At 41.4% G+C, this 24,689-nt stretch overlaps 1 long non-coding RNA gene across 7 annotated transcripts; it reads right to left on the bottom strand.

Annotated features, from left to right (window-relative positions):
• Positions 1-19,732: 19,732 nt before the first annotated feature.
• Positions 19,733-24,223, bottom strand: LOC123187792 (uncharacterized). 7 transcript variants are annotated; one of them, XR_006494130.1, is made up of 9 exons: positions 23,879-24,223; positions 23,612-23,704; positions 23,449-23,509; positions 22,851-23,111; positions 22,613-22,747; positions 22,361-22,412; positions 20,549-22,285; positions 20,250-20,308; positions 19,733-19,977 (listed from the first exon to the last, which is right to left on the bottom strand). It is a non-coding gene; the product is annotated as an uncharacterized lncRNA (long non-coding RNA). The 7 variants fall into 7 exon arrangements; XR_006494129.1 differs by having other exon boundaries at positions 20,549-20,607; positions 22,229-22,285; positions 23,449-23,704; XR_006494133.1 differs by having other exon boundaries at positions 20,549-21,713; positions 22,229-22,285; positions 23,449-23,704.
• Positions 24,224-24,689: the final 466 nt, after the last annotated feature.

Below are 24,689 nucleotides of genomic sequence, written 5' to 3' on the forward strand. Positions count from 1 at the left end.
AGCATAATACCATCCTCTGCGTGCCTTCTTTATTGTTTTGTTTGCTGCAACCAGCAATCTTATTAGGTGTGTCGCCTTATTTTCCAGCCTTTTAACATGGACGTAGTGATAATCCCTGATTTCCTTGCCACATACATCCTCCATAAACCTAATAGCTGCCATAGCAGCACTGTCTTCTGCTTCATCACAGTTCTTTGAGATCACACCAGATATCGAGGTTGGAACTTGGAACAAGCAAATCATCGATCAATTGCAACGATGAATTGAAAGTAACCATCACACGAGACTCATTGCCCGGATATGGCTTGTGTTGGTAAGTCGCAGGGGGCAACTTGAGAGCTTGCAGCATGAGGGCAAAGATGTGGGAAAGAGGAATCAGTATTACATAGTCATCTTCCTGCAGAGGAAGGAAAAGGTTTAAATAATTGGGGGATAAAGGCTAATATCACAAGTCATTGCATTGATTTATAAAGCAGGGAACAATAAGTTTATATTATGTTGATCAAACTAAATCAAGCTACTCTAAGATGGAAAACAAACTGGACTCAGGAAAGAAGGATGTTTAAAAACATGTTGCTCCACTGAGTAAATTGGCCTTACGCTGAAACAAAAAAATTTGTGAACTAAGAATTAGGTGCTGGTGCACTATTTGAGCTTGTCAAGCACACCTATCACCAGGATGAAATTATCTATTTAGTGTAGTTCCTTTTTCCTCTTTTATTCCAACTTCACGTCCTCATCACCAAAAGGAATGGAGAAGCAAACTCGACTTGGTGATTTTTTATTATGTACAGAGCATGTTAGATCTAAGAAAAGGAAACGAACCATCACCTACAACATGGGAATGCAGTAACCATCATCAACCTTGGCAGAACAACCTATGAATCGAAAAAACCAACGAAGGGTGGATAGGAACGCACGTATACAACTCTGGCAAGAAGACCCAGCAGCCTGTCGTGGTACATAACGTCTAGCAACGCCAGGGACGGACGCACACCCAGCGCCTGCAGCACGTCCAGAACCAACACCCCATCCAGAGACGGGTCTACAAACACCCCTGTCGCTTGTACCGGCCACAGCGCCATGCCCCGCGACAGCAGCCGGAATCTTCCGCGCAGCACCCGTACGCATGACAGCAGGCTGTGATCCAGCGACAGGATCAGAAGCAAAGGCATCGTCTCCATTGAACCCCCCACGGTCAGCCCGCCCACGGACCCGACCGGCCGGGCCACCACCAGACCGCCCGACGTTATAATACATCTACAGTACACTAACTTGCGCTGCGGGTATAATTTCATATAAAAAAACTTGAAAATTGAGACAAACCAGTCACTAAACATGTTTTGCGGGTTCACTTGTACACAAATCGGGTCGCAATTGCCACATTGGTCATAGTCCCATCCACACCCCAGCAATATTTGCAGAAAAGTCTCCTTTTATATATTGAACTAACTGAAACTAAAAGCACTCTATCTGACAGTAGCCTAATTGAACTAAAAGCACCTAACTGAAACAAAAAAAGAGCTCAACACTTCATGAGCACGAACAGAGCAGAGCATAGCACGGCGACGTTCCATGCCTCCGCATCATGCGCCCTCGATGGCCTTGTGTCCTCTGCTGCAGCAACCTATGCAGCGTATGGCCGGCGGCAACATGCACTCCTCTGCTGCCGCAGCCAGTCGCCGATGCAGCATACGGCCGGCGGTGAAGACGCCGCAAAAAAAAATTAACAGCAAGACATCCTATGTTTTAGCATTATCTATTTTTTAGATCACAGAATACAACAAAACTTTCCAACAACAACATTCCCACTAGCACAGAATTCAGGCATAAGTCATAGGAAAATTATGACATAATTCATAGCTAAATTCAGGAGCTGCAGGAAGTGGTTCAGGCAAGATTCAGACCAAACAAAGAATTAAGGTTCAGGCTAAATCTAGAGCAAGCCAAAAGACATGTTTAGATTAGAAACAAACCAACACAGTGCAGGATTTAGAGCATTACAAAATATAAAGTTTATTCACCATGTGTTGGCATCACAATAGTATTACTCCTCTTGAGTGCTTCAACAAAATGTCCTTCTATCATCCAGCCCACGGAATATGCCATTTTGTTCAAACACCGCTGTAAAGAAATTAGAATTTCCCCCTGCAAGTAGAAGTGCACAATTGTTACTTGTCACAAAAAAGCGCTAACTATTGTTATTGAAAATGCATATTATTTACTGTACAATATTTCACAACAGCACTTCCAAATCTGCACCTAACCATATATCAAGTATTGTTCCTAAACAACTACATTACAGTCCATTCTGAACCTATATCAAACTACAGTACACTAATTTCTGAACCTATATCAAACTACAGTACAATATTTTCTGAACCTATATCAAAACTAAAATACAGTATTTTCTGAACGACTGAACCTATATCAAACTACAGGACACATTGATCATAACAGGATAATGCACAGGGGAGCGCACAAAGACATCACACATTGATCATAGGCCCAAGCAGGCATATTTACATGGATGAGGTTCATGAGCACATCAGACGGTAGACTACAGAGCATGAACGACCTCGGCCGTACTTAATGGGAACCGTGTAACTAAGAAACCTGTGTCTAGCTCAAGTACTACTTTCAACTACATGTATGGCCAATAGTTGTTAAATCTGACTACCTAATCTACAACAAAAATGTGTACAATCTGGAAATTCAACCACTTTCAATACAATGTTCTTTAGGTTTTCTTGTTTTTCTTAGGAGGCAACAAGTAACACAAGTGAACAAATCGAATCAAAGGGGATTAAGGGCTGCTGTAGTACAAGGAAAGACCGAAAGAGAAGAGAGGAGTAGAGGGGGGGGGGGGGGGCAGACCTCCATGGACATGCACATCGCCCCATCTCCCTTGCCCTTCTTCTTCTGGTCCTTCTGGTCCTTGCTCATCCATCCTCTTCGTCTCCTTTTCTCTGCACATGGAATTGACATACTAATTCAAGAATTTTTCAAAGAGGAGAGCAATGAACTTTTTTTTGGAGCCAAGTTGATCTTTACGGAAAAGAGTAAACGTATATTACTTTTTTGTTAGTGAGAGAACCCATAGAAAGTGCTAATGGTAGGGTAATGCATATTCAGTTCTAAATAAAATGTATTTGCCTTGTCAAAACTACATACATAAGTTAGAATCACAAGGCTGGAGCATTATTCATGAAATTAAAGAAATCACATGATTTGTCCATGGGCACATGTCCTTTTAACTCCATATATATACACATAGCCAGGGGTGTCCACACACAGTGAGAGAGAGGGTGGTAAAAAATTAGCAGACCTGGATGAACGGTGATCAGGCGGAGTATAGGCAAAGTGGCAGAACGAATCTCCCAGCGTCACCTTGGAAGTCCAGGAGCAGTCAGAGCGATTCCAGTATTTTACTCTGCTAGCACAATCACACTCCTTCCAGAGCTGCCGCGATAAGCAGATTGTCAGGTATGCACGCATATACAAATCATCGACTTTCTATTAAAGATAATGGCATACAAAATAATTTGTTTCCTTCCTACACATTTCCACATCTCAGATAGGTTCAGATTGGGGCGAGGACAAATTAGAGAACAAAGGATAGAGGAACCTAGGTGTTGATTCACCTTTGTCGCGACAGGCGCTGAGGATTGACTGTCGAAGCCGCTGGTGTAGGCGGTGCCGAGCAGAGAGAGGAGCCAGGGTTTCGGTTTGGGGATCTAGGTCAAAGATTAGCATCCTGATTATATACTTTACTGAACTGAATATATATATGATGGATTTACTTCGGTTTTTCAGCTGTTGTGGTCAAAAGTTCTAAACTTGACTGATATTGTACAAAAATATTTACCGGATGTGATCCAGTGTGTTGTTGTAAATACAAATAAATATACTTTTAATCAATATTTGCACATCCCTAACCTCTACACTCCAGCCATGATTTACTATGTAATTACGAAGTTCTTAGCTTTCTCATCTTTTAGAATTAGAACATGACACTACTTAGATATATCTCCTTGACACAGAGATCCTAAAAAACATCAGGCACATAAGCCTAAACAAAATAGTGGTGGTTACCTTGGAAAAAAAGCACTTTGACCCTTGTCTCTCTCCATCAATCAATGATCCAAATTCTACTATAGATGGCCACAGATTGCCCATTCATTATAAAATTAGATACTGCAACCATGAATCTCACTCTCGTTCCAAAGTTAAACTAAAGATGAGAGCTAATTATATATGCACAAGCACAAGGCATCCAGAGAATTGATCTGGTTGTTCATAAAGTCAAAACCACTATATATTGATTTGACCAAGCATGATTCAAATCATACTACCCTTCAACCTCCGTCGTAGGACCTATTGAGATACAATGATATAATGGCAGAACAAAAGGAAAAGAAAACCAAAAAAGTAAAATCGTGGTAAGAGCATCGACTTCATATCCTAATCCACGGAAGCATCATGCATACAAAGTCTGTGCATGATGGAAATGTAGAGACTATATATCTCACCTGCTGACATCCACAGAGTGGAGGTAGAAGAAGCTCGCCGGCTAACATCACCACAAGGAGGAGCTCAGGTTGGCCTTGGAACAGCCTGGTGTCACCATGGAAGTCCAGAAGCAGTCCAAGCGGCGTTGTCACTATGACCTTTTACTCTGCAAGCAGTGGATGTCAGTGAGTACACCGCAGGTAATCCTAGAACAAAATGGTGCATTGTGCACGAGAAAGACTTGACTATATAGTAAGCTGGTGACCAGGTCAATTATACTGTTCTCAACTTAGAATTAAACACGTTACAGAGTTCCAACTAAAGGAATCTAGCTGTTGAACCTATTTGTAACAAAGCTATATATATGCTGCTGGTGAGCATTGAGAGAGTGCAACTACTACTAAATGGGATTTTTTTTAAATAGAGATCCGAGACACTTCCAAAAAATTGCAGTTGCACACACGGGAAACTCTTAAACAGTAATTCGTAGATAAAAGCAGTGTCTATCTTGTCTGTCCTGTTTGGCACCTATTGGGCAATCTGCATAACTACAAGGGACAGAAATTCTTATCAAACAACAAAAATAGTTTTAGTCACTAAAGATGATACGACACGGTGAGAAAATCCCTTATAATTTTCTAACAAGTACATAATTATAATAGCAATGAAACATAGAGATGCAGACTTGCAAGTAAAAAGTATATAGAACAGTACACCCATGGATGCTGAAGATGTTCAATTATACTCAGAAAGCAAAACACGTGTTCAAACGAGTGCTGAAAAAAAGATCTCACTTTGTTCCAATAGAACATGTAGTGATCCACAAACATAGTTAATGTTCTCTGTATTCATTGGTTCAGATCTCATGGCTCCATAGGATGGTGATGCAAAAGAACACTACTTTTTTTGTGAATTTAGTAGCAAACCTGCAATGCACAAAAAAGATGAAATGGTTAATAAATGTGCCAATCATTCTGAAGCTAGCTATCATGCAAAGATAGAGAAGGAAGGTGACAACGGGTAAGGAATGCTATCATGGTCTGCCATAAAATTAAAAACCCTTTGGAATCTCAGAAACTATTATCATAGAGATTAGCTAGCTACCATGCAATAATTTTAGAAAACGACAGGTATAAGCAATGTGACACAGAAAAGCAAGACAATCATTGACCATGAAAGAAATATATCGGTAACATCTTCCTTATAACATGTCTATTTCTAATGATAAGATATGAACAATAATAACATGTAATGGCGCAATCGTCACCACGGTCTACTTCCACACCTCCTCCACACCTCAGAAGTAACACTGGAAGATCAGAATATGATGGCAGCCTGACAAAGTTGTAGCCCACCCAAATAGGAGCAAGATTGGTGCCCAACATCAATGAAACAATCTCTTATTTAACACTATCTTAAATTTCATTTCCTTATTTAACACTGAAAACTTTTTTCTTCCCTATCTAACGACGAGTCTAAAATTTTATGCCCTTTATGGCACTTTCGTTCATTTTAAGCCTAAATGATACTTAAAAAGACTCTTTTGCCCTCATATGATATATGTGTGTGCGGGGCAGTAGCATACACACAACATCAGTGGGGCAATAGCGCACACACACGCATTGACAATAGCAAACACACACTGTAGCACGCACGCACGCAGCACGCACGTACGCATCACACACGCACAGCGCGCAGCACACACGCAGCAGCAGCACACAAACACGCACGTACGCGTGGCAACCGGTGCACGAATACCCGAACAAGTATTTCATTGATCCATTGTAAGTGCACATAGCTAGCTAGCCCGGGTACGTGGGTATTTAAATGTTTATATGTCCACGCGGCAGCCGGTACACGAATACCCGAACAAATATACATACATGGCTATGTGTATTGTGTACATGCATGCACGAGAGACGTGTGGGTATTAAGAAGTGTATGCGCACACCGGCTAGAGCCATAAGCCGCTTATTACATGCTAATGCATGCATGCATGCAATTGTACGTGGGCAATTTTGCCATGCACCACGTACAAAACTAATGATAGACTATCTAGTGTATGCATCTACTATATCATGTATCTACACGTACATATATTCTCCCGTGAAGATCCTGCACTAAAAAAACTCAGACATTCAAAACAGATTATGTGAGCTCCATAAGAAAATCCAACAAATAATAATATAATAATTATTAATAAAGATGATAAAAAATCATCGAACAGCACACGCACACAAACATACCACATGAGGGCGATATGGTCTTTTTAAGTGTCATTTAGGTTTAAAATGGACAGAAGTATCATAAAAGGCATAAAATTTAGACTCATTGTTAGATAGGGAAGAAATTATTTGTCGATATCAAATAGGGCATAAAATTTAAGCACAGTGTTAAATAAGGAATTATCTCAACATCAATAGACCTATCAGAGAAAGGCAAAAAAGACTAAAGTGATAGCCTGACTATAGATGCTAGAATTATGGATCGAGGAATAACCTGAGTTTTATTGACCCTTGACACCGACAAAGCGGTAGCAGCAGCAACCACATGACCCTGACAAAGCTCGTCCAGATAGGAGCAACTGACCCTGTCCATAGATCTAGATGTAAGAACACTGCAACCACATGAAGCATAGACCGATAATATCTAATAATCTGTAAATCACACTTGCTATTGTATAATTTTTAAGAGATGCATGTGATCTGATTGAGAAAAACACCTTGTGTGGCCATTCTGCTTGTGTGGCCACCCCGGCTCCTCACTAATGCAAATATTGATTAAACCATAATTGCTATTCAAGATTTGGAAACTCAGATCATGGCACCCTTGCCTCAGTTATTGTTGAAATCATAGGAGCACAGTAAAAAGAAACAATAAATAAAACAACAAATGAACAAAACCACCAACATTCCATGCACAAAGGTGAAAGGACCAACAATCATAGGCCCTACCAGGATGCAGACAAGGAACAAAAGACATATATTTAGACTCCACTAAAAACAAGCAGTGAAGACAGGAAACCACCAACATCCAATGCACAAAGACATAAATACTTTTGGCTTTTACCAGAAAAGACATGACCGACAATCAAAACAGAGGCGAGGCCAAAAATGCATATTGCCATACAATCCTACACCTAGGTATGGAAAGAAGAGGGGAAAGGAGGAGAAGAGGGGTTGATCTGAAGATCCGTGGAAGAAGACGTGCGAGGCTGCTAATAGATGACGTGCACGCACAGATCGAAGGAGGCGCCTACCAGGGGTTTGACCAGAAGGACGAGAATCAGGTAATTGTGGACCAATCTGCATGAAAAAAAAAAGCAAAATCAAAGATTAGCAGCAGCCAATGACCAAGAACAGAACAAAATAGACACATACCTATTGATCCCTAGACGTGCTAGAGAGGAGGCAGGGGCTGGCCGTCGTTGCTCCTTTGGCCGCTCTCCATGGTTTGGGCGGCGCCAGATCGAAGGGGGTGGAAGGAGGAGGACGTGAGGGGAGGAGGCCGGGCGGCGGTGGGGAAGGAGGCAGGGGCGGTGGCGCTAGGGGCGAGAGGAAGAGGAGAAGGAGGCCGGACGGCGGCATGGAAGGAGGCAGGGGCGGCGGCGCTAGGGGAGAGAGGAAGAGGAGAGGAGGCGCGCGGGAGGGGAGGGGAACGAGCAAGAGAGGGAGAGGATGCACTCAGGAGGGGAGAGGAGGAGGCTAGGGTTCACCACGGGAGCCGGCCCTTTTATACCCTCTGTGAGCGAAATGACGAAAATGCCCCCGGCGGGGCAGGCTATTTACGCGCGGTGGCACGAAACGGGAGTAACTATTCATTCTAGCAGTAACTTTTTTTGATCCGACGGCCGAGGTCTTCCACGCGGTCGATCCGACGGCCCAAGATCCATCAAGCAACCAGATCCGACGGTCAGGAACTCCAAATCGCTGAAGAGCCGGGAGGATCGCTCGATCCCTTATTTCTCGATGTTGCTGCTGTCTTTGTCTCAAGATAAGAACACCTTAATTCTTTTGTCAATTTTAAAAAGCTCAAGCATTTTGAAAAAGTTCCTGCATTCAAAAAATAATTTGAAAATCCTTGTAGATTTTTTTCAAAGAATAAAAAAGAGACAAAAAACAAAAAGAACGAACACAAAATAAAAAGGAAAATGAAAGAAAAAGAATAAAAGAACAAACCCCGTCCTAGAAAACCCAAAAAAAACTGCCCCAAAAAACCAGGGAAACACTCTCGAAGGTTGTCAAAGCCAATGCGAAAAATAAAACCTACATGGGTCGGCTGACATAGGAACTAGCGTAAGGGATGTGTGAGGGATTTGTACGGTTAACCAAAGTCCCTCCATGACCAACCACGGTAATTAGGTGGGCTAATACACGACCAAATATGCCAAGGTTTTTTGAAATAATTAAACAAACACAAAATTTAAAAAACGCAAAATTGAAAAAACAAAGTTCACAAAATTACTAAAAGGTTCCTAAAATGGAAAAGGATCCAAATTTCAAAAAAGGCTGCGAATAAAAAAAATGATAAGATAAAAATGAAAATGAAAAAACCCAAAAAAAACCAAACAAGACCCAAGATAAACTATATGGTGTGGGTTTGAGTTAACAGAATAGCTTGTAACTATGCCTTGAGCGCCAAAGAGAAAATGAAGAGAGAACACAACAACATCTTACGTACAACAATGACAAAAATTAGCATGACGTGGCCTCACAGAAGCCAGGAAAAATCAGATAGTGGGGTGGTCCTATTTTTAGATGCTAGAGAGCTTTTATTTAGATATACTCCTCCGTCAATGTCCAAGGTGATGTTTTCCAATGTTTTTTTTAATTAATGTTTTCCTATGTTTTATCCTAAATGTCACAACAAATCGTCGTGAAACTTTACAGGGCAAGCATCGCTCATCATTCCAAATCATCTAACTTCCTGAACAGTCACCCATCCTTTCATTACTCCAGCCTGAGCACGCTTAACTTCCGGGTTCTATTCTCCGTCATTTTCAAATCTGCACTTGTTGTTTTCCTGACAATAGTAAGATGTCAATCCTATTAACCCTCAGGAATTTAGCTTTAGCATGAAGTCACACATTTCACTTCTTTGAGTTTAAAACTATTGTTTTACAAAACAATAATTATTTAGTAACACTAATATTTCTTGAACATGTAGTTTGACCACAGTTTGACCAATGTTTGACCAGATCTGACCAAAATTAAAAAAACTGAAATAATTATTTAGTAACATTAATATTTCTTGAATAAGTAGTTTGACCATTGTTTGACCATAGTTTGACCAGATTTGACCAAAAATTCAAAAAAACTGAAACAATTATTTACTAACACTAATATTTTTGAATAATTATTTAGTAACACTAATACTTCTTGAATAAGTAGTTTGACCATAGTTTGATCAGATTTAACAAAAATTCAAAAAAAACTGAAATTTGAGCATAACTTTTTTTTCCTTTTAGAGTTTGAGGATTCTAAAAATTTGCAAACAGGCCATAGGCTGTCAAAATCGGATGCGGGTTTTCGTGCTGAACATTTTGATATATTATACGTTTTTCTTCTGACATCGTATGCAAAAATTATAGCCGTTTTACATTTTCCCAGCACTTTTTGCAAAACATGTCCAAATTTAAGTTTTTAAATTTTTCTAACTAGTAGATGTGGTAACATAACTACATCTCGAAGGATTTTAATTTTTAAAGTTTTTATCATTTTCTTTTGTTTTTTACAAAACTGAAAAGGCAATACCAGGGAGGTTAGGATTTGAAAATTGCACCATTAGTATCGGTTCGTAGCACAAACCGGTACTAAAGGTGCCACGAACCGATACTACAGGTTACCGGTTCGTACCACGAACTGGTATTAATGGGCATCGCACCCTTTAGTACCGGTTCGTGGCACCAACCGGGACTAAAGGTCCCATTTGAACCGGGAGTAATGCCTATACGATGCCCTCGCCGCTCGAACCGAGACTAATGCTCACATTAATCCGGTTCGTAACGCAACCGGGATTAATGCTTTTTTCTGGCTGAACGAAAACCCTGTTTTCTACTAGTGTATTTCTCAGATGAGTGCCCAAAACGCCCCAGGAGATGAGAAGCAAGCAACACAATACCATCGGTCGACAGAGATATACAGTCAGACAGCAGATGTACGTGTTGCTGCATTCCTCGATGCCTCCCAAGCTTAGACCCGAAAATGTGTACTTCTACTACACAGTGGTTGCCAAGTTTCACATCCATTACCGAAGAAAGTCTAGATTATCTCTACATATATTGTTGGTATGCATGGTATCTGCATCTGTATCTATCTCTTCTCTGCCCAAGTTCATGTTGAGGTTTCTCTCGGTTACTGAAGCAACTATCTTTTCTTCTAGCTGTTGCTCCTTGATTTACGGGCACATCCTGGAGGCCCCCGCGTCACCCCCCGCTCGGGCGACTCGGGTGGCTCCCCAACCCTAGCCGCTGCCGGGGCCTAGCCCATCTTCCTCCCCTCCTCCCACCGTTGTCGGAGGACGCCGCCGGCTTGCGCCCAGAGGTTGATGGCGGTGTCGGGGGCTCTTCCTTCCTCCCGCGTCTCAGGGGTGACGGGGCCCCAACATGCGTGGAGGCGCGGCCGATCTAGAAGCGATGACGTTGGCTTCGGCGATGGCGTAGGTCGGCCCTACCTCGGGCCACGGGCGGCTGTGAGTTGGGGAGACATGGTTGCCGGTGAAAACCGAAACGACGGCAGGCGATGGCGGCGTTCTATGCCGTTACCTTGATGAAGGCATTATCGTGTAACTACTGTCGACCCACTCGTGCTGCTCGGGGGGAAACCCTCGTGGTGTTCCAGATCGGACGATGGCGGCACTGCGTTATCGTTTCTCTCTTGGGAGCATCGTTTGTGGAGCAGCGCTGGAAGTCAGAGGCAGGAGGTGGAGCAGCTTCGTCTTGTACGGAGCTTCGGTGGAGATGTCAAGTCATGCCTGACCGACAGGTGCTACGCTTTGTCATGCCTGGTCGGTAGGTGCTACGCAAGACAGATTTTCCAAGGACTTCAAGCTGTGTCGGCTGGTGGTACTTGGCAGCATGGCGCTGAGGTGTATCAGTGGCGACCGCGACGTGCTCAGCTGTTTGCGCGCAGGGAGGAGGTGCCGTTGGGCGCCGTGGTGACGTCGACGATAGCTAAACCGAGCAAGATTGATGCATCAGTACAGTTCTGAAGATGAAGCAGTGGCAGTTGGCGGCGGCGGCCTTTGAGAGCACGCCGGACCAGTGTGTGCCCCAGACCCGGCAAGTGGCTAGGTTAGGGTCTCATGTCTTAAATGTTAGACTTGGCTGCGATGTCTGTTTGGTATTAGACCCAGGCAATCTGCGCCTCGTCATCAACTGAATAGGTGTAGCGGCAGTTTGTTGCTTAGATGGCGGCTTTAGTTTTATTGTTGTATGACTTTGTAAGGTCTTGTGAGAATAATTAATAAAATGGCCGTATGCATCGCCCAGATGCAGAGGCCGGGGATCATCCTCCTTTTTCTAAAAAATGATGTTGCTCCTTTTAATAAAGGGAAATGGCAGCGTCTTTAATTGGGTCTATGCAACTACCTTGCAATGGATGCAAAAATAAATGTGCCTCAAGACTGATGTACTGCTTTGGTCATTAGGCTGCTTGTAATGGGTAGTATTATAAGTTAGTATTATGCATATGATACTAGTGTGTGATACTATCTCCCTAATGCATAGTATCATGTATTAGTATCATAGATGACTTTATTTATTGACATTCATGACACATAGTAGCATTGTATTTATTATGATACGGTATCATAATATGATACTCAACTATCTCTTTTTTCATTTAATGCTATGCCACATCATTAAAATTGCCTACTTGGCATGCATGATACTAGCTATGGTACTCCCATTACGACCAGCCTTATGGTTATACTGATTTTTCATGTGCAGTTCAATTAATTTGCTTTGTTTAGACTTACAAAAAATAGTGTAGTGGATGAATAGATAAGAAGCCCCCGCCTCTCCCCCCAAACAATTAGTGTAGTGTCCTTCCTTAATATGCTTCCACGGTTCATTATTATATCCTGGAATTATTTCTTAAAAAAATATCCTGGAATTACATCCTATGACATCTTATGAATCGGTTTAGTTCACACCTAAGTTCCTGATTTTTTTTATTTTTTTATTTAGAAATGGAGGATGACCTCCGGCCTCTGCATCTGGGAGATGCATACGGCCACTTTATTGATTATTCTTGAGGGCCTTACAAAGTATTACAAATAATAAACCCGAATCCACCATCTTGGCAACATATGACGCTACTCCTATCCATATGATGAAGGGATGCTAGCTGGGCCACTACCCAAACCACTCACCTAAACCTAACATCAAAAGCCGGAAACCCCAGCCGAGCCACATACTGGGTCTGGGGCACAATCCGGCCAGACGCACTCGTGTGTCGTCGCAGCCATCTTCCACAGGTCCGTCTTCAGATTATATTGAGGCATCTACCTTGTCTGGCCACTATGTCATCGACGTCACCATGACGCCAGACAGCTACCTCCTCCTGCGCGAGTCCATCTCCGCGCATCGGACGCCGAGCCTCCACAGCGCCATGCCGCCGATCTCCGCCGCCATCAATGTGAGAGATGAAGTACCGCTCCACCACGGCAGGTACGAGGTAAGGAAGGGCGAGGTCCTCATCGGAGACACGACCGAAAGAGGAGCACCGTAGCCACGAAACAGAAACACCTGCCCGAAGCTGCGACGCAGTAGATCAGACGGGCTGCCACCAGGAACCAGACAAGCTCGCCATGCACGCCCAGCATCCCCATGCCCAAGTCGGCGCCTTCAAGAAGGCGACGCTATGGCGCCGCCGCCGCTTAGCCACCGGGGCTAGGGTTTACACCCGGGCGCAGGGGAAGGGGGGAGGCAGGGGAAGTTGAGCCTCGGCGCCACCACCAAGGAGGGAATGGCGTCCGGGACGCCATCGACGCCGTGACCTATGTTCCTGAATAAGGGTCTTGCTTTGCTTTTCCAAAATTAATGCCCGTCTATCCACTATCTGTATTGTTACCACAATGAACAGGACTTTTGAACAGCATTGTCACCAGAAGTGACCCTGGCATTTTAGGTCCCATTTGTCCCAAACAAATTAAATGGCAAATGAAAATGATAACTTCTGCTGTGGGAAGCGTTCTTCGGAATGTGGCCGTATGCATCGTTCTGATGCAGAGGCCGGGGAGCCCCCTTTCAAAAAAAAAGTATTCTTCGGAATACGCATATTATGTACAAAAGGAAAAGCAATAAATTAATGGTTAATGGTGATATCTCAAAAAATGGGAAACTTTGTATGATGATAGCAAGTATGAATACGACCGCCCATCTCAAAAATAAAAGAGAAGATGACCACAGCCAAAAGTACACTGTTAATACGAACATTGGCAGGACAGCCAATGGTGAGTTTCAGATTAAAATTTAAGACCAGCAGAGGCACGTAGGCCAAGAGGATTACACATGTGTTCTACAGTTGACCAGATAATATACACCTGGTTGCACCAAAACCTGATCCGTGTGTGTTCATTAATTACTTCATTCACACAGATGCAACGCTAGCGCTCAGCCGGACTCCTGCCATTTTGACACAAGCAAGTCGGAAGAAAAAGAGGCAAGAATCAAATTCCAATCCATTTGTTTTACTAAATGGAATCTGTAGCATATATCTCTATATGGTCATGAGGGAACTGTCAGCTGTGGGTTATACCTCGCATGTCAGTCTTCACTGCATGGAGCAATGCTGGAGGAAATGCCTTCACTGAACAATTAACAGATAGTTCGTTGCTGCGTTTGTTAAGCTAGTTTCCCCTTCGTCCCAAAATAAATGTCTCAACTTTGTAGTAACTCGTTATACTAAAGTCAAGACCTCTGAAACGGAAGGAGTACAATTAAAGAGCATCCAGGACCTGTGGAAGATAATTTCATGATTCCATTCCAACTACACACGCGCCAGATTAGCACATGCAACTCGATCTATTGTGTAACATCTGAGATAATTATTAGCTTACCATTTATTTATTTTTATTTTTTAAAAAGCATATTTACAATCTTTGATCATTGGTAGTACACGTCATGAATCGTGGGTCCATACGCAGTAATGTGATCGAATTGGTTCATGGATGCAGTGAATCATCAAGGCCAGGACGCATCCACACGTACTGCATGCAGCAATAGCTAGCAGATGAAGGGAGGCAGAGAGAGCCGAGAGAGAGGGCGGTTAGCACGGCAGCTGGCAGGACGTTTTTTTTTCTTTCTTTTGATGAGGACGGCCGCTGGCAAGACATTATAGCGTGAGCTCAGGATGGAAGAAAGTGGGCCAAAGATTGACTATAAGATAAAACTTTCGATGATTTCAATTAAAAATTGTGATCCCTCCGTCCCAAATTACTTGTCTTAGAGTTATCTGTATTTAGAGATGTTTTAGTGTTATATACATCTGTATCTAGACAAATTTAAGACAAGTAATCTGAGACAGAGGTAATAGTAGATAGCAAATGAGTCACCAAACAAGTGTCCTAAAGCATGACAGAAGAGAGGGAGCAAGCAAGGGACGTTTCACAACACTGAATAACGGAAGATTCAAGGAGTCGGATGGGTCTCTCCTGTGTTTCCGCATTCCTTAATACCTCCCATACTTAGACCTGAAATATGTACCACTACTACACAATGTTTGCGATGTTCGACATCCATTCCCAAAGAAATTCTGAATTATCTTTGCATGTATCGTCTGTATGACTGTATGCATGGTACAAGGATACTCTTCTTTGCCAATTCCTTCACGTTTCGCTTGGTTACTGAAGCAACTCTCTTTGGCTCCAGCCGCTAGCTACTCCTTTTAAGAAAGAGCGAGGGCATCATCTCTTATTGGATCTACTTCAATGCAACAACCATGTATGGATGCAGAAATTAATGTGCCCAAGACCGGTGGACTAATTTACTAGGCAACTGCATTATGTTTGGAGCACTTTTGGACCCATCATTTGGGCCAAAAAATCACCTAGCTGAATGGGATCGAAATTCTAGCCTAGTAGCTAGGCAGGCCTCATCAAGATGGGAAGTCCATCCGGATAGATTGGACTTCTTTTTTATTGCACTTAATGGTCAATGAGACTATGCTGTGATTCACGGTGCATTATTATTACAAAAGTATAATACTCCCTCCCTCCGGAATTACTTGTCATAGAAATGGATGTATCTAAACATATTTTATTTCTAAATACATCCACAAGACCACAACAAGTAAGTCGGGACGGTGGGAGTACAATTAAGTGCTGATTTCTAAAAACTTGGATCTTCATAGTGAATCACAATTACAAAAGTATGTATATGACTATGTGAATGTTCATATTATTTTCTAAAAATTTCGTCAAACTTTATAGAGTTTGACTGTGGAAGTTAATATGTGGACTAAATAAAAACCAGCTGTTGATGGTTTAGTACTAATGTTTTGCTTTCATGTGGACTTCAATTAATATGCTTTGTTTAGATTTACTGAAATTAATGTAATGTTTCCTTTGTATTATTCTTTGACGGTTCAAATAATTTTGGTTTCTTGGAATTGCATGGTACGACATGTTTTGAATTGCTTTAATTGACGCGAACTATGTTCCTAAAATAAAAACAAAAAAATGATCCAGAACCAGGGCTTGCTTTTCTTTTCTGACTTTAATGCCATCTCCACACTATCCCATTTTACCATGTGGAGCAAGACTTTTGAAAAGCACGAACAAATTAAGGCTGTTTGTCACGAACAAATCGAAAATAAAAATAAAAACTGAATGGCAACTGCAAGGATCAGCACACAATTGTTGTGCAAGTGTTCCTTGGAATCTTGGTTGCATGAATTTCACAAGGGCAAGCAATAACACAACTAAATGGTGATTTCTCACAAACTGGGATCTTCGTATGATGAAACAACTATGAATATGACCACATCCCGAAGTACACTACTAATACGAACAAGAGCGCGACAGCAAATAACCAGGGTTCCAGGCTAAAAGTTAAAGACCAGCAGAGACAACTGTAGGCCAAGAGGATTACAAATATATCCTTCATGAGATGTACACAAATTTCAAAGTTAAAAATAGCAACAATGATCTCCGAGATATGGGCTTACATATTATAGTGGAGCGGATGCTATAGACCCGCGATCCGTGCGTGCTAAGTGACATACACAAAGATTTGGCAGTCGCATACCATTTTTACCTCGCCGAGCATTTGGGACTGCAGTGATAAACATTAACCAGCTAACCATAGCGTCCACGTGGGTGGCGAACGAATTTGTATGGCCGCGCTGAAATACAGGTCGTCGGCTCATAGAGGGGGGACGCCATTCAACAAGTGTCCCTAGAGCCCAAAGAGGACGAGAAGCAAGAGCAACATGCATCGCACTAAATTATGTCAATAGAGATATAATCAACGGGAAACATGCTTTAATACTGATGCATTCTTCAATTTCTCTCCACATTCAGAATAGTGGGAGTATAGAAATTTTATTACTCTGCGCATAAGCAAAATTCTTCTCATTCGGAATAGTGGGAGTATCATAAAAAACTCGAATACTATAAATTGTTTCCACAATTAAAGATTAATATTCAGAAAAGGGGTAACCATAATCATGACAAGTTTTATAAATATAATCATCACTATTTTTTATAGCATATGTTTCATCACAATAATCATCATAAGTAGCAACTTTGTTCTCATCATAATAAATTTGCATATCAAAACTTGGTAGACTAAAAATATTATCTTCATTAAATTTAGCATCCCAAGCTTGGGCCTTTTCATATCATAGGCATAATCACTCTCATAATTAATAATATGGATAACACCAATAGTATAGCAATTATCATATTCTTCCAAGCAAGTGCCAAAAAGATTTTCAAGATCATAAGAAGTAGCATTATCTTTCACAATTATATTTCCATGAGGCACAATAGTAATAGAAGCAGCATTATTTGGGAGAGATATCTTTTTACCTCTCTTCCTTTTTTTTCTTCTTCTTCACCACATCAGGTGTGGGTTCAATCCTCTTTTTGGAGCTCCTTAGTAATGAGATTGGTTAAATAGGAGGCTCCTCCTCGTTACCTGATTCATCATGAGAAATAATAGGAGGATATGGGGAAGTCTCTTCCCTTTCATTAGTATTCTCTTCATCCTCTATTTATTTTATTTTCTTTATGTAATTGGCAATATAAGGGTTTTCAATACAATTCACCGCACAATACATATAAATTTCCTCTAGATCAAAGCCAAGCAGTTTCTAACAGGCAAATTCTGGAAGATCCCCAGTTATATGTTTCATTTCTTCGCAACCCATAAGCAAGCTAAGTTCATTATAATGTGCAAGGGAAATCAAGTCATCACAATTTTTGGACACGATTAGATCATGGAACAATTTGCATCGGATAGCTAAATGACCCTGTTCATTGCGAAGTCCACAAGTACGGCCAAGAAAATTTAAATTTTCAGCACACAATCATATAGCATTTCTTGCAACAATTTAGTTTCTAAGTACTTATGCTTCTTGCAATATCTATCTTCCCTTTTTGGTGTGTACTTACAAACCAATGCACTCCATAAAAATTGACATGTTTATAGGAGATATTTTCATCATAACTAGCGCAATCATCATTAGTATCATGGATATTCAAAGTATTCGTACTAACAACATTGCAATCATGCTCATCATTCAAAGATTTAGTGCCAAACATTTTATAGACTTCTTCCTCTAGCACTTGAGCACAATTTTCCTTTCCATCATACTCACGAAAGATATTAAAAAGATAAAGCGTTTGAGACAAACTCAATTCCATATTTTTGTAGTTTTCTTTTATAAACTAAACTAGTGATAAAACAAGAAACTAAAAGACTCGATTCCAAGATCTAAAGATATACCTTCAAGCGCTAACCTCCCCGGCAACGGCGCCAGAAAAGAGCTTGATGTCTACTACACAACATTCTTCTTGTAGACGTTGCTGGGCCTCCAAGTGCAGAGGTTTGTAGGACAGTAGCAAATTTCCTCAAGTGGATGACCTAAGGTTTATCAATCCGTAGGAGGTGTAGGATGAAGATGGTCTCTCTCAAGCAACCCTGCAACCAAATAACAAAGAGTCTCTTGTGTCCCCAACACACCCAATACAATGGTAAATTGTATAGGTGCACTAGTTCGGCGAAGAGATGATGATACAAGTGGTATATGGATAATAGATAAAGGTATTTGTAATCTGAAATTATAAAAACAGTAAGGTAGCAAGTGATAAAAGTGAGCGTAAACGGTATTGCAATGCTAGGAAACAAGGCCTAGGGTTCATACTTTCGCTAGTGTAAGTTCCCTCAACAATACTAACATAATTGGATCACATAACTATCCCTCAACATGCAACAAAGAGTCACTCCAAAGTCACTAATAGCGAAGAACGAACGAAGAGAGTATGGTAGGGTACCAAACCACCTCAAAGTTATTCTTTCCAATCAATCCATTGGGCTATTCCTATAAGTGTCACAAACAGCCCTAGAGTTCGTACTAGAATAACACCTTAAGACACAAATCAACCAAAACCCTAATGTCACCTAGATACACCAATGTCACCTCAAGTATCCGTGGGTATGATTATACGATATGCATCACACAATCTTAGATTCATCTATTCAACCAACACAAAGAACCTCAAAGAGTGCCCCAAAGTTCTACCGGAGAATCACGACGAAAACGTGTGCCAACCCCTATGCATAGGTTCATGGGCGGAACCCGCAAGTTGATCACCAAAACATACATCAGGTGAATCACGTGGTATCCCATTGTCACTACACCATAACACTGATGTAAGGACAGAAAAACTGCCGGGAGAAGTAACTTAGAATGGCAGGCAAACTGCCGGGAATGGTTTTCTCCCGGCAGATAGAACTGCCACAAGAACGGCTGCCGGGGATTATGATTCCCGGCATATAAAGATCTCCCGGCAGTTTGTATGCCATCATGTTCCAATTTCTCCCGGCAGTCTTGTTCTCCCGGCAGTTAATAGTTTTCCTGGCAAATAATATGCCAGTGGTACCGTATACCCCAATCTATATCATTATTACACTTTAGTATTGCAGTTCTTCATTTATTTTACATTTAGATACACACTACGAGGCATCCATTGAAATAAACCAGAAGGAATCTGCACAAGTACTTCACATTCATATTATAAATTCTCTTCATCAAACATTTACAAGCTTACAATATATGCAATTCACTGATTACGTGTGAAGAATTACATCATAATTTAGTATCTGCAGTTTCAAGGCGTCCAAGTTGTACAGAATGGAACAAGCACAAAGAGTAAAGCTTGTAAGGTCTTCTAGGTGAGCTCAAAGCATATGGTTACGGCAAGGTATCTTAACCCGTCTTCAGGAACATTTCCAACCTGGACAGTAAGAGAAAAATTGAAAAATACATATATAATAAAACATTATCTGCATTACATTGATTTACAACACTCAAAAGAGTCTATTGAGTGCACCATTCCTGTTTTATAAGACATACGTCTACAACATCAAGAGAATTTCTAATCAAATTTCCTTTCAAGGCATCAACTGAATATTCAATTTAATAGGAAAATAAAAAATGTCAGCAGTTTCATGCATTGACACGTAAATTAAGCACATTTAGCTCACCGCAATTACATCATATGATTACCTATGATATAAATTTTAGTTTCCTGTATGTGAAGATTCCATAGAACACCGTCCAGAAAACTGCACATAAGACAAAATAGGAAGTGATTAAAGCAAGTGACATCCACAACTTGTATGAATTTTTGACATCATAGGATCTTGTATTTTGGTATAAACACACAAAGAATGTAGTTCAAGATATGAAATAGTTTCATCCCATGGAAAACAGCAAAATTCAAACATTTTTCTAGCACAAACATGACAGTAGTATAGAAACCAAAATGTTTGGTGTTATGTTGAAGTGGTTTACAACATTCTTACTAGTCTTTTGGGCTCCCAGTCACATGTGCCAATGTTCTTATCCAATGTACTAGCACTTTCTGCAAAAAAATAGAACAAGTTAGATGTCACAAAGATGGTGCTGTTTCCAGTCTTACATGGTCAATCAGTTGGCAAACATATATGCAGAACACCTATTTAATCACAAATTGAGTGGCCCGAGACATGCAACAAAATAGACGCGTAGTTGACAGAACACCTGTTTCTACTAGTATTGATTTTAGACTTCCAGTGTGTATCTATAGCAAGATTCCTGTTGAGTACAAAATACTGAACAGTAATGCCAGGTCTAACCACTTTACACATGGAAAGGTACATTTATCCTAAACAATGCAAGCCGGTTATAACTTAATTAGTCTATGAAAGATGATGCAGGACCATAGAGATAATCGAGGATGTGATTCCATTTTGCTTGTCTTAAGGAAAAAGGAGTATTAGATCAAGGAGAAGTATTGGACTATGCGTAGGAATACAAGTGAAGGCAACACCTATGCTATTCATAAATGATTCTACGACTGGCAGACCAAGACACTGCTTCAAGTACTGGCCCAATAACAAAAGACTAAGCTTTAGAATACACAGGACATGCAAAAGCTTAGTTCCTGGACATGCGCACACTGGACATGTAAAAGGTTCCACTAATTGTATGCATAAAAAGGCTAAGCACATTCAGGAGAAGCATAGTTCATATCTTTACTGCAGTTTCATTTGCATGAAGCATATAGGAAACAAAATTCTAAATAAAGTTTCAATGTTCTGAAATAGCAACAAGCATGTATCTGAAAGCAAAATACTAAATCCAAGACTTATCTACCAAGATAAACTGCCCCCCATACCTCACCCACGCTAATATGCAGTGGCATCTATCTATTATATATTAAAAAGGAAAATAGGGATCAAGAATAGAGGATTTACTAGAAATTCTCACATTAATCAGACACATCGGACCGTTAGTTTGGTGGACCCTCCATTAATGAGTAAATTACGACCATTAGAAAGGCAGACCCACACCAATTTTGATGTATGACGTCCTGGACTTGAACTCTTGATTAGTTCAGTAGATAAAAAGAGATCATTTTTAATTCTGCTTGCGTGACAACAAAACAGCGGCGTCCCGTGGTTATCCAGGAAATAAAAGAGCAGCGTCCTGTAGAAAAAAGCAGTGGCAACTACGTTTATTCACAAAGGAAAAAAAACATCGGCAAGGGCATGGTCAACACGCCATATCGTGGGTGTTGTAGGCGGTGAACTTCGATCAAAAAGGAAAAGAAAAGAAGGAAGCAACGGCTCGCTCAATGCAGCATGCCATGGCCCATGGGCGTAGTAGGCGGGCACTCATCACGGCTCATAGTTGCATACTCCTGTTGAGGTCCGACCCCACTGAAGAACGCATGATAATCACACGATGTGCCGATGTGCAGCATGAACACACTCCAGACCCTCGATGCCCAAGATAAAGAAACACTAGCAGAAGAAATCAGAATCCCAGGTAGAATAAGCATAATATCTCCTTTAAATATCAATTATCGAGGTCAACTATCACAGAATGGATGTCAGTTCCATTATTACTTCTATGAAGCAAATCAGGCAGTCCTTTCTATATGAGAACAATCTCATTCTGATATCCACGAATTCAGAAAAGCACCCAAAGATATGACTTACCATATTTTTCTCCCAATAGAAACAATTCATCTCAAGCAATACCCCAACCTGCAATAGCTACAACAAAGACAATGTTTTTTTGGAAGCAAATCCCAGTGATAAGAAAGTTAAATACGTGAGGTAAGCACATACCATCATCTTCCACTTTAATATAACATCCTCTGACATTTACTGAAACATCGATCTGAAATAGGTATAGGTATATACAAAATGTCAATACATGAGGTAAGCATATATCCTTTTTCGAATGCGAAAGTGATAACCAGTATAGAAAATACAAGCGGAAATGTGGATTGTTTGGCATTTATTTTCCTGTAAAAAGCAATACCTATTCAGATCAGTATAGCATATAGAGATTATTTTTCCTACATGTGAAAGGAATACCTTTTAAGCATTTGTGTCGCTGCTATTATATGCCAACTCCTCAACGACCCTTAGGAGGTCAGACAATATAATGCTTGAGCGCAAGGAGCTGTGGACTCTTTTGGGCAAGCATTTAATGCTATGCATCGACGTGTTCTGGTAAAAAAAATAGCTTAGATCAGCCAATGGTTAAGAATAAAGTGTATCGAAGCAGGCAGCGTCAAAAAATTATTCCAGGAACTTCAGAAAATTAACTAACTTGTTGGTATGCTACTTCATCAAGTGAGGACCGATCACGATGTGAGATTACAGTGGCGGCTCGATTATTAAGGCATGGTTCATAGGAAATGTGCGTGTAGCCAACCAACCAACACGGTAAGAAACAGATTGTTTTTCTTTCCTTTTCTGGATCATAAGATACATATTATCCAGGCTGCAACTCAGAAAATCAACCCCTCCTCACAAGCAAACCATAGCCGTGCTGGCCCTTGCAGAGCTTCTATTATCTGGTGCAGATGCCCTGCATGGTCCAACAAGCCCAATTTAGTGCAGTGTGTGATAGCCTGATGGCAGTCCCAGCCACTTACGGCATTCCTTTCTACAATTATTTTCTGCCCAGTGCAATGTTTCATGCAGGTTGAGAATTCAGATAGGGAACCACTGAACTGCTATGAAACAATTCGATAGATGATAAATCAGGGAAGGAAAAGTAGTTAATTTTGTAGAGCAATTTTCAATATCAAATCAGCACTCATGTCTATAATTTAGTTCTTGTAGATGCTAGCACAAGAAACTTTGTAGAGTTGTATACAGTCAGCCATTAGTGAGTAAACTTTCTCAAGCTGTGAAACACTTACCTTCAGTTGTGCAATGTCTGAACCTGAATAAACAAAGACCCGTCCATGTCGCTAAAATTGGCTGGATAGAAGAACATTACATTTTACAAATCATAGGCACATATACATGCATATTAACTTATTAAGATAAGAAAATGAAATACAAGAGTACGTGTACAATAACCTGGCTGATAGCCTTTGCAAATCATGAGCATTATGAATTCCAAACAAACCTACAACTGCTAGAACCAATCCCCAATCCTTTCACTGGTAGCACCTGCATCAATTTAGTAGCAAAATAAAAAATAAGTAGCAATAAGAAAGACTTGGAGCCAAGTAGTGACTCGGTAGAATGTAGGGAAAATGTGCAGCAAGGAGAAGATAAAGCGAAGCATCTTGTGAGTTTTCGTCGAGCAGAAAAGGAGAGCTTCTTTGTATAGAAAAAGCACACCTGCATCGCGTTTCCTCCATGACAGATCTGAGCACGGAAGACGTGGTGGGGGGTAGGCGATGTCGACCTCGACGCACCGGCCCCGTCGACCAGCCCTTGTGGCGGTGCCGAAGGGAGCGAAACCAGAGGCGTGGGAGGGAGGCGAGGTTGACCTCTACGCAGCGGCGTCATCGATATGGGTGGGGGTCGCACAGGTCAGCGGAGGGGGTCGATGTGGAGGGCGCGTTCGAGGGCAGAGGGTCGGTGGTGGAGGGCGCGGTCGAGGGCAGAGGGAGTGTCGGCGGCGGCGGCGGCGGTGGAGGAGGAGGGCTCTCGAGGATTCGATTTGGGGAAGAACTGGTTGGGGACGGCGGCTAGGTCTTTTGAGCGAAAAATAATAATAATTTTTTTTAAGTTTTCAGTCTATCGCGCGTTCCCGCGCCACCACACGTTTGGGCCCAATTGTTTTTGGTCTCGCGCCATGGACAGCCCGGCAGATAGTGGGCCAGGGTTTAATTGTGCCGGCAGATATGATGCCCTGAAACATGGACAACATTTCCGGCAGTGCACATGCCCTTGATACTCAACTTCTCCCGGCAGTTTTTCCACCCTTAAGTATTTCTGCTGGCAGTAACTAGATTCCCGGCAGATATTTTGTCCTTGTTCTACTATTTCTCCCGGCAGTTAATTGCCCCCAATTAAGTGTTGTGGTGTAGTGTGTCACCATAGATACGCACGGCAAGACATACATCGGGTGTTCTCAAATCTTTAAAGACTCAATCCGATAAGATAACTTCAAAGGCGAAACTCAATTCATTACAAGAGAGAAGAG

Source organism: Triticum aestivum, chromosome 1A, assembly GCF_018294505.1.
Source record: "Triticum aestivum cultivar Chinese Spring chromosome 1A, IWGSC CS RefSeq v2.1, whole genome shotgun sequence".
Taxonomy (NCBI): domain Eukaryota; kingdom Viridiplantae; phylum Streptophyta; class Magnoliopsida; order Poales; family Poaceae; genus Triticum; species Triticum aestivum.